Below are 12,022 nucleotides of genomic sequence, written 5' to 3' on the forward strand. Positions count from 1 at the left end.
CTTGTTCTTAACAAACAAAACACAAATAAAAAAAAACTAAATCTAAAAGATAATACAGAAACAAACAATCCAAGGGATTAGCAAATTTTCTAATCCCCGGCAACGGCGCCAAAATTTGATGCGTGATTTATACGCACACAAATTAAACCATCTTTTCGTCAAATTGTAGTATATGTATAAGTAGGGATCGTTCTGGACCGGGGATTAGGAGGGATTGTTAATCACTTGGATTTGACTAAAAAAAAACGTAAAAACACAAAATAAATGTATTTCTAACTAATCTAACACTTTAAAATAAATGGGGGATTGGTTTTGGACGAAATTAAACTAAAATAGAAACTTGGAAACAAAACAGATTGTACAAACGAAATTGATGGAATAGAATGGATGGTATGGCTAGCTAAGGGGTTCATCTCCATACATGTTATACTTGCATAATAAAACGATTTCCAATTGCATTTCAATAAATCATTAATTCTCAACACTCCAAGTTAATTAGGTCCGCTTAAATTAACCGTCAAGTTTTCCTTAAGTTAATGAATTGGATGATTGCATACGACAACCCAAAGCATTCCTCACAAGTTCCCTACATGAATTGCATAATAGAGATACAAGCAAGAATCATTAAGTTCTTTGAAAACTATAAGTGTTGACGAGGCATTCGTTACTATGATTGCATGAAACTTATGCCAAGAATTCGTTTAACGCGATTGTTTATAAGCAACCTCCACTACTTGTGAATATAAGTTCATAACGATTAGGTGAAATTCACTTATATTCTAGCGTCAAATTCATGCATGAAAATTAAGTGTGCACTCTCAATAAACATACATAAATAGGTTATCAATAAAACAGTTAAACAAATTGAATTCACAACTTATGAAACGTAATTAGAAGTAATCAAATCAAAATGCAAGCATAAACATATATTTCGAATCACCCCCTAGCTAAAGGGGGGTTTAGTTCCTCATACAAAACAAAGAGAATTGAAATTAAACATTGAAATCAAAGAAACGCCTAAACATTCCAACAACTCAAACTTGAATTGTATGAACGTTTAGGCTCTCTTCTCTTCCTCTTTATTGTAGCATAAGGTCTAGGGATAATTGGTTTGGGGGATGGAAGTGTGGAAATGGAAGATGGTTTGGAAAAATGGTGTTTGGATTATAAGGGGAGAGATGGGAAGCTCACGGCTAGGGAAGGGAGAATGTGTTTGTAATGTGTTGTGTATGAAATGAGATCTCCATGAATGAATGAATGCAAGGGTATTTATAGGAGTAGTGGAGGGAACATATGGCTATGTCATTTGTAGGTGAAGTAGGTGGATGTTGTAGGTGAAGTAGGTGGATGTTGTAGGTGAAGTGGATGTTGTAGGTGAAGTAGGTGGATGATATGTTAAGTGATAAGTGATAAGTGATATGATATGTGGTTATGATATGATAAGTGGTTAAGTGGTGATGATAAGTGATAAGTGATTAAGTGATATGATATGTGGTGATGATAAGTGATAAGTGCATGTGGGTTAACTAATGAAGGAAATGCATGTGCAATGACAATGTGTTAGAATGGATGTGTGTTATGCATGGCATGATTGGGATTAGGAAAGGTTTAAATGTCCTAAAACTAAAGAGAACAAGGTTCCAACACTTTGGCTCCAATTAGGTCTTCAATTTCGTCCAACACTTTGGCTCCAAGCATAAGCTATCCATCCTTAGCCCAAAAGTGCTCCAAAAGTCTCCAAAATGCATCTTTTTGCTCCTTTAGCCCTTTGGACCTATAAACACACGAAAATAGCTTAAAGTACTAAAATAACTAAAGAAACATAACGTAAATGCACGAGAACAAGCCATTTAAGTCGCATGAATATGCTCCTATCACCCCATGGTAGGGGGATGAGTGACATAGTCTCCTATGACATGGTTAACTACAAGTATGGAATCGTAATGAATTAGAAATTCTTTTACTTGAAGTTCTTCCACATTCTAAGTCCTGTTAGTAGGGCTTCGTACTCCGCCTCATTATTGCTTGCTTTGAATGCCAACTTAAAGGCTTGTTCAAGTATAAAGCCATCTGGTGTTTGTAGTATTAATCCTACGCCAACTCCGTGTATGTTAGACGACTCGTCTATCTAAAGCTTTTAGAGATGGGGGTTTTTTGGGGGGGTTTTGAGAACTAATTACTTCTTTTGTACTTTGCGTCGCATGGGTGAACTCTGCTACGAAGTTTGCCAAGGCTTGGGCCTTGATCGATGTTCTAGGATGATAGATTATCTCGTGCTGCCCCAGTTTGATGGCCCATTTTGTGACTTTAGATGAAGTGTTAAGGCTGTGTAGGATAAACCTCAGTGGGTATTTCATCATGTAAACCACTTTAAGTGACTGTAAATATGGCTGAAGTTTCCTTACTGCTATTACTAACGCCAAGATGAGTTTTTTCATCTTCTGATATCTTGTCTCTGTGTTGTCCAATACGCTAGATAGAGGTATAAATTCTATCTGTTGATGGGTTTGGACAACAGCAGAGGTTTGGAGAGGTATTCTTTGAGTTTTGTGAAAGCCTCTTTGCATTCGTCTATCCATATGAGGCCTTTGTTTTCCTTGATTGCCATAAATAATAGTTTGCACTTGCTGGTGGACCTTGAAAGGGATTTGCTGAGGGTGACCACTCGTCCGGTCAAACTTTCTATTTCCTTCATGTTTTGGGATGACTTCATTTCCATGATGCCCTTGATCTGATCTGGGTTGGCTTCAATTCCTCGCTTAATCACCATATACCCAAGGAATTTTCCCGACACTACTCCGAAAGTGCATTTTTCTAGATTCATCTTCATGTTATACTTTTGGAGCAGGTCGAATGATTCTTGGAGATGCATTATATGGTCCTTCTTTTCTTTGCTATTGACAATCATATCATCTATGTAAACTTCAATTATGTCTCCAATTTTTTCTTTGAAGATTCGATTGACGAGTCCTTGGTACATTGCCCTTGTGTGTTTTAGTCCAAAGGGCATAACCTTGTAGCAGTAGGTACCTCGGGTGATAACAAAGGATGTTGCTTCCCTATTTGGCTCATACATCTTTATTTGGTTGTACCTGTAGTAGGCATCCATAAAGCTTAGAAGCTCGTGGCCTGCTATTGAGTCTACCAATAGGTCGGTTTGTGGGAGAGGGTATGGATATTTTGGACAAAGCCTTGTTTAAGTTTGTAAAGTCCACACATACTCTTCATTTTCTGTTCTTCTTTTGTACCAACACAACATTCGCTAGGCAAAGTAGATGGTACACTTCGACGATAAACTGGGCGTCCTTGAGTTTATCTATTTCTACCTTTATAGTCTTACTTCGTTTTGTAACGTGGCTTCGTTTGCGCTGGATAACTAGTCTGGCATTTGGGTCCAAATGGAGATAGTGACAAATTATTGAGGAGTCGATCCTAGGCATGTCTTCTGCTGACTATGCGAACATGTCTTTGTTAGCTCGCAAGAAGTTGGTAAATAGTTCTCTTTCTTGGTTGGTTAGCCTTGAGTCGATTTAAGCTTTTCGTTTTTGTCTTGTCAAGGTCGAGGTTGATATAGACAACATCTTTGTCTGCTTCAAACTCTAGGTTGATGTCGTTCTGAGGGTTGAGATCCAAATCAAATTCTTTATCATTCGTTTGTGGACCTCCTGACTGTGATTGCTATGCTGATTCGTTCACATGTGTACTGGAACTTTGTTCCCTTTTTCTTATATGTTCATACTTTCAACAGGGCAACAACGTACTGCTGACTAGTCTCATTTTATCTATTTTACTCTACCAGGTGCCATGTAGCGAAGTAATTGGAAGAAATGGCCTTCATTTTGTGTAACCAGTTTCGGCCGATGATGGCATTGTGAGGATCAGGTAATCCATTACATGGAATGCTACTAGGTGGTTGTGGGGTTTCGCCTGGACGACCAACTTCATAGTTCTTAGGGATTGTTCTAGTGCCCTATTGAAGGTGTGCAAGGTTGTATTCTCTATATTGATGTCGTTGAAAATTGCCATATTTTCAGCAGCATCTTTGAAGAGGATGCTAAATCCCAAACATTGTCTACTAAAACACAGCTGACTAGGGTGTTTGAGATCTGGACCTTGACAACAAGGCGAGTTGCTGTCTTCCAAATCTCGATCAGAGAACATTAAGATGTTGGAGTCGATGGCAAGTGGCTTGTGGATGTGACGATGAAAATGAATTGATTTTAGCCACAGATCTCTTAGGGTTCTTTAATGCAATTACCCATCTCTTGAGGTAGTCTTGGTTACAAATTTTTCCATTAAATAACTTCCTTTCTGATGATTATTTGTCCATACCTTTGATGTATAGTCTTACAATATTTTCTTGTAGAAACAACGTTGACAAACGGGAGGCACTAGAGAATCTGGATCTTATACTTTTATGTTTTGATGAGATTGTTGATGAAGGGTTTATGTTATATGCTTCTTAAATTCTCACACTCTACATCTATGCTCATGTATATCTGCAGTGTTCATTAGTCTTTTAATCGTGAGTATGGCAAAGTGACAATAGATCATTTGTGAGCAGGTGTATGCACCTATATATCTGCAAACTTAGCTACAGTCTTTTAATTATGGTACACTTCATCCTAACAATAACAGTCAATAGTCATCCATAGACTGTAGCTAATATTCCCCTCTGTGGAGCATTTTATCCAGAAACATCCCAATATGTTCAAAATAGGTGCTGCTTGGTTCATCCTCAATCGTATTGGAATCAAATTAATTAACTTTCACTCATGCCATTGCTTAAAGAATAAGATGTGTGTAGCTTCCTATCTAATATCATCAAATCTTGAAATTTACAACCAAATTTCAGATACAAAAACATCACTAATCCTTTTACTAAAATGTAGACCATAACACAAGCACGGGTTTTAGGAAGGAAGCATCTAACCAGAACCCTTCTCAAATGATTTGGTCTTGCACACAAAGAATCAGCTGGCATTATTTTTATTTATTCTTAGTTCTTTTTCCATCATAAAGATTCGACGTAAGATAGGAGTGTCGGTTATCGACTACTTGACGCTTTCCCTCTCTTCCTTTATCCGGGCTTGGGACCAGCAATGTAAGATAAACTTATACAAGCGGAGTTAGTGGGATAAGGCTTTGTTGTTGTTGTTGTTGAATTCTTTTTCTACTAAGGAAATTTGTTTCGTATTTTGACAAGGTCTTGTTCACTTCCTTCATAATGTAATGTAAGTTGGATTTGACTTGTTAATGGCTTTTTTACCATTAAATCAATTCATTGTGTACGCCCCAAATTCAGATCAAATCCTCTTTAATCGCCTTGTTCTTGGAAGAAATAAGAATTGCAATTTACTGGGTAAAGACAGTTTAACTGGCACAATTTCCATTGTGCTCCTCTTTATAATCTTTTGGGGTGAGACATGAGAATGAGCAAACCCTACAACTAAAAAAGGCAAAAATGAAAGAATGTTATATATAGGCAAAAGTTAGAGAGAACTTTTGCTAGAGACAGGAGTGAAGCTGGTGCAATGTATCACACAGTTTATGTAACATCCTACATCGCCCAGGGGAGTGGATCATGTGATCCTTATATGTATATTTCTATCCCTACCTAGCACGAGGCTTTTTGGGAGCTCACTATCTTCGGGTTCCATAGGAACTTCGAAGTTAAGCGAGTAGCGTGCGAGAGCACTCCCATGATGGGTGACCCACTGGGAAGTTCTCGTGTGAGTTCCCAGAAACAAAATCGTGAGGGCGTGGTCGAGGCCTAAAACGGACAATATAGTGTTACAGTGGTGGAGCGGGCCCGGGATATGGTGAAAGTCTGGGCCGGGATGTGACAATTTGGTATCAGACCCTAACCCTAGCCGTGGTGTGCCGACGAAGACATCGGGCCCCTAAGGGGGTGGATTGTAACATCCCACATCACCCAGGGGACTGGATCCTGTGATCCTTATCTGTATATTCCTATCCCTACCTAGCACGAGGCTTTTTGGGAGCTCATTGTCTTTAGGTTCCATGGGAACTCCGAAGTTAAGCGAGTAGCGCGCGAGAGCACTCCCATGATGGGTGACCCACTAGGAAGTTCTCTTGTGAGTTCCCAAAAACAAAACCATGAGGGCGTGGTCGGGGTCCAAAGCAGACAATATCGTGCTACGGTGGTGGAGCGAGCCTTGGATGTGGTGGACCCCGAGAAGGGATGTGACAGTTTATTTTCATAACTATAAAACAAAAGGATTACAAGTAAAGAGAGGAAGAAAGGGGTATTGATATTATTGCTTTCACTCTTTTCTTTTTTGTGTGTTATGATCATACACGAAATGCTCCTTATACAGAGCTATATTCGTTAAGAATCATAAAAATGAAATGAGTGCATTTTGAAAAATATCATACAACAACAACAATGGTATTATTCTTAAGTCTCCCTCACTTTTCATTTTTGGCTAAAACATGTCGACATTCATTCCCACAAGTTTTACAGCACTCCTTCTTGGATGCCCATATATCAACATCAGCTGCCTCATTAAAACCTTGCTAGGAAAAACCAAATAGGAAAAATCCTAGTCGAAGGAAAAAGAGTACAACAGACATGTATCATGGATACTGCTCCTGATATGTATCTCCTTTTGATCCCGTATTCTTCAAATTTAATTGATTGGTAAGCCGATGCAATCCAATATCATGCACTAACTTCTAAAACGTGCACTTTGGTAGAGATTTGGTGAATAGGTCTACCAGATTTTCATTGGAACAAATCTGTCTGACGTCAATAACTTTAGCCTTCTAAAGCTCATGTGCACTGAAAAACTTCGGAGATATGTGTTTAGTCTTATTGCCCTTGATGAACCCTTCATTCATGAATGATAGTTGGAATGTCTGCCTTAGAAGGTAGATCACATGAATTTCGGATATGGTAGATCATTGATGTTAACCAAGAACATTCAAGACTAGCTTCATGTAGAGCAAGTATTTCCGAGTGATTGGAAGATGTAGCAACTAATGTTTGCTTTGTTAAGCGCCATGAAATTGTTGTATTTCCCTACTTGAACACATATCTAGTTTATGAGCGGGCTTTATGTAGATCAGAGAGAAAACTAGCATCTACGTATCCAACAAGGCTCTAGTCATTTGTGATTTCTCGGAGTAGAAAAGACTCATGTCTGTTGTCCCATGAAGGTATTGTAAAATATCTTTGACTCCCTTCCAATGACGAATTGTTAGAGCAGAGCTATACCTTGCTAACAAGTTGGTTGAAAAAGCTATATCTGGTCTAGTGCATTGTGCTAAATACAATAAAGCACTTATTGCACGTAGATATGGTACTACTGCTGGTCTAGTACATTGTGCTAAATACAATAAAGCACTCATTGCACATAGATATGATACTACTGGACCAAGGACTATTTCACCATCTTCTTTTGGAAGAAATTGATCTCTTAATATCTAAAGGACGAACGACCATTGGCGTGCTAAGTGGATAAGTCTTGTCCATGTTAAATCGCTATAGGATTTTTTCAATGTAAGCTAATTGATGGACCAAAATTCCATTAGCACAATACTCGATTTGCAGGCCGAAACAATAATTTTTTTTCCTAATGTCTTTCATTTCATATTCATTTTTCAGATATTCAGCAGTTTTATTGAGCTCTTGAGGGGTTTTAACTAAGTTCATATTATCGACACGTACTGTCATTATAGCAAATCCAGAATTTCATTTCTTAATGAACACACAAGGGCAAATGACATTGTTGGTATATCATTCTTTGATCAAATATTCACTGAGACAATTATACCACATTCATCTAGATTGTTTAGCCCATATAATGATTGCCTTAATTTGATTGAAAGCATACCTCGTGGTTTGTTACTCGTTTCAGGCAACTTAAGTCTTTTTCTGACATTCATATTAAGTCAATATCTAATTCTCCATATAGATATATAGTGATGACATCCATAAGTCGCATGTCAAGTTTTTATAAAACCACCAAACTTACTAAGTAACAGAACATAACTAGTTGTGCTTTATATCTTGCAATCTCGTTTTTCTCATTGCACTTTTTTGTGAGTACCCATTTGTAACCTACGAGGTTTACTCCAGGCGAGGTTTGGACTACTGGTCCAACAACACTTCGTCTTTCCAAGGAATTTAATTCTGCCTGGATTGTATCTTTCCAATTAGGCCAATCTTGTCTATGTTTGCATTCATCAATAGAGTAGGGCTCAATATCATCGCTTAATATGATTTCAGTGGCTACTAAAAATGCAAACATGTCATTGATCATTTCGACCCCACAATCCATTATTACATGCATAATTTATGGAGATTTCTTTGCTTTCATGTATTTCTGTCTCTTCAGGGACATATGTCTCATCAAGAACATTTTCTTTTTCTGAAAGTACAGAATCATGAATTGTGGGTTCATCATTCATTTTCTTTTCCTAAATGATTTCATTTGGATTCAATTGTGCCCTTATCTTCCTCTTTCGAGGGGTTGAATCTTTTAAACCTGAAGGTCTACCACGCTTCAAGCGTGCAACTAAACAATCATTCACTACCACTTTATTTTGTCCAACAGGGAAATCAAATCTTGCAAGCACATTTGTAACTGGTATATGTGATTTTGTCACTTTCGTAGCATTGGTAAGTGCATCTAGCATTTGATTAGCAATACTTTGAAGATGAATAATCCTTTTCACTTTTTTTCACATTGAGTGCTTCATGGATCAAAATGAGAAAATATGGGTACAACCCATGTCAGTTCTTGTCGCTCTTCTGGAACAGTCTTTTCTTCCTTAACGGCGGGAAAACTGTCTCATGAAAGTGACAATCTGCAAAACAAGCTAAAAAAATATCACATGTCAAGGGTTCCAAATATCTAATGATAGATGGTGAATCAAAAACCATATAAATTCCCAGTCTGCGCTGAGGTCCCATTTTAGTGCGTTGTGGCGGTGCAATAAGCATATAAACAGCACAACCAAAAACTCATAAATGTAAAATGTTTGACTGATCCCCAAATACGAGTCGTAATGACGAGTGTTGATGGTTGGCTATAGGTCTCAATTGAACCAGTGATGCATCATGTAAGATGGCATGTCTTTATGCAAAAACTGGCAATTTTGTTTTCATGAGTAGAGCGCGAGCTATTAACTGAAGCAGCTTGATAAATGCATCTGCTAAACCATTTTGAGTATGGACATGAGAAATAGGGTGTTCAACACCAATGCCTAGTGTTATGCAGTAATTATCAAAAGTTTAAGATGTAAATTCACCAGCGTTATCAAGTCGAATTGACTTAATAAGGGTAATCTGGGAACTGTGCTCATAATTTAATTATTTGAGTAAGAAATCTCACAAAAACTACATTTCGAGTATACAAGAGGCAAACATGTGATCATCGAGTAGATACATCAACCAAAACCATAAAATATCGAAATGGTCCACAAGGTGGTTGAATAAGCCCGTAAATATCCCCTTGAATTCTTTGCAAAAATGATGGGGATTCAGCATCAATTTTTAATTGTGATGTCTAATTACCAACTTCCTTTGAGAATAAGCCTCGCAAGGGTTATCATTTCATATAACAATGTGTCTACTCAATAATGGATGTCCATTAGAGCTGGTAATAATTCTACGCATCATGGTGGATCCGGGATGACCCAAACGGTCATGCCAAAGCATGTAAATTTTTTGATCAATGAACTTCTTATTTATGACAGTATGTGCTTCATTTGTCTTTATGTATGTATAATACAATCCACTCGATAAACCACCCAACTTCTCCAATGTACACTTCTGGGTATCATTGGAGGTAATGTCCTTTTGGCGAATCTACATAATCTCCATAGATAGTCCACATTTTCTGCACTTTTTCGGTTCAATATGGTATCCATTTAAACGTATGTCTTTAAAATTCAACAAATTTCGAGTAGATCGAGCAACATACAATGCATTTTGTATGGACAATATTGTTCCATTTGGTAACATGATATGAGCTTTTCCTGAGCCTTCAATTAAAACTGATTGGCCTAATATTTTTGTTACATTTACTTTTGTAAGCATCAAGCTTGAGAAATATTTTCGATCTTGAAGTATTGTATGCGTGGTTGTGTTGTCTACAAGACAAATATCTTCGACATTGCTCTTATTTTGAGAAGAACCATAGTTTTTATCCATGCTTTCTGAATAAGGGAGTCATAGTTAAAAACAATTTATTCATAATAAAAGGAAATTGAAATGCCACTTTTATTGAATTAAAATACGAGCTTTAAACTACAAGTGCAGATAATAGAGCAAGAGTACATTAAACTTAAAAATGATTCAATCGGACCAATATGCTTCATTCCTTCTTTCCAAAATGAAGTTTGAAACATCCAGGTAGGTTGTGTTCAATTGGCCTGATAAATCGAACATTGGATCAGGTATATCCATTGGTTTAGCCTGGTTGATGAAATTGGTTTCGACACTTTTCTCCTTAAGGGATGCTTGATACAGGTCCACTAGATGTTTTGGGGTACGGCAGGTATATGCCCAGTGCCTATTACAACCACACCTATGGCAAACTCCTTCAGGATTTCTAGAAATGTTATTCATATGAGCTTTACCTTTGTGACGATTTACATTTTTAAAGCTCATGTCTGGATTATTCATTGAACCCTGGTTGTAAAACTGGACATCATGATTCTTGCCTTTCCCATTCCACCGGCCTCACTTATGGCCACATCCTTATTTGTAATTATTGCCACAAGAAGATGTGGTGTTCACTTCGAGGAAGCAGCATTCACTTCTAGGAATGGCACCAATCCAATAGGTCGAGACTGATGATTTTTCATAAGGAGCTCATTGTTATGTTCAGTCACAAGGAGCACCAATATCAACTGGTTGTACTAAGTAAAGCCTCGCTCTCTATACTGCTACTGAAATAACACATTGGAGGCATGAAAAGTACTGAAAGTTTTTTCCAGTATATCTTCCTCAACGATAGTCTCCCCACAAAGTTTCATTTAGGAACTAATTCTGAACATTGTAAAGGTATACTCACCAATTGTATTGAAATCCAGGATTTTTTTAAGTGTGTCCACTTATAACGAGTTCTTGTTAGAATCATCGTTTTCTGGTGATTGTATCTATTCCTCAATGTTTTCGAGAGGGCTAATAGATCTTCAACCATTAGGTATTCGCTCTTCAATCCTTCACCAAGGTGGCAACGGATAAAGATCATGGCCTTCACCCGATCTTGAGAGGATGCATTGTTTCCCTCCTTGATGGTGTCTCTAAGGTTTCCTGACACACCCCGACCGAGATCGGAGCGTGCTGGCCGTCACACAAAGGTGACGTAGCCATGTGCACGTGCGGAAGCTAGTAAGTAGTAATATAAAAGTACGAATAATTAAAAACTAGCATACAAGTACTAGAATAAGTGCTAGTTAGTGCGATACAAATTCAGAGCAGGTCTATAGCAGTCCAAATAAAACGACAACAGTAGTACGCCCGAAGGCGACCCTACAATGTGGAGTGTCTGTCAGAACGCCGAAAAACTCTCAAGGGAAACCACCGCAACGGCTAAGCAACTAGAACCTGGAGGGGCGCAAAACAAAAGCGTGAGTGGGCAAAAACAAAGATCTTTGAAAACCATTTAGCAAAATACAATCTAACCCCTCGCCGTAAAACCTGTATACTTCCCAGAAAATAAACATATAAACGTATGTATAGATATACCAAACATGCTTAAGGGTATGCCAATCATGCTCAATATATGCCATGTCAAAATCTCATAATGATATGCAAGTGCTCAGGTATGAGTCATATCAATCACATAATCCTCTGGCAGCCGGAGTCACCTAACGTGACCTGTACGGCTGTTTATAGAGCTCAAATCTCAATCTCAATAACTAAACCTGCCCACGAGTCGGAACCACCTAAAGGGGTCTGTACGACAGGCCTGGGTGTAACATGTATATACGCTCTAGTGCTACGATCACGTGAAGGCTGTGCGAATAATCGCGGGTCACCTAC

This window comes from Pyrus communis, chromosome 11 (genome assembly GCF_963583255.1).
Source record: "Pyrus communis chromosome 11, drPyrComm1.1, whole genome shotgun sequence".
NCBI lineage: Eukaryota > Viridiplantae > Streptophyta > Magnoliopsida > Rosales > Rosaceae > Pyrus > Pyrus communis.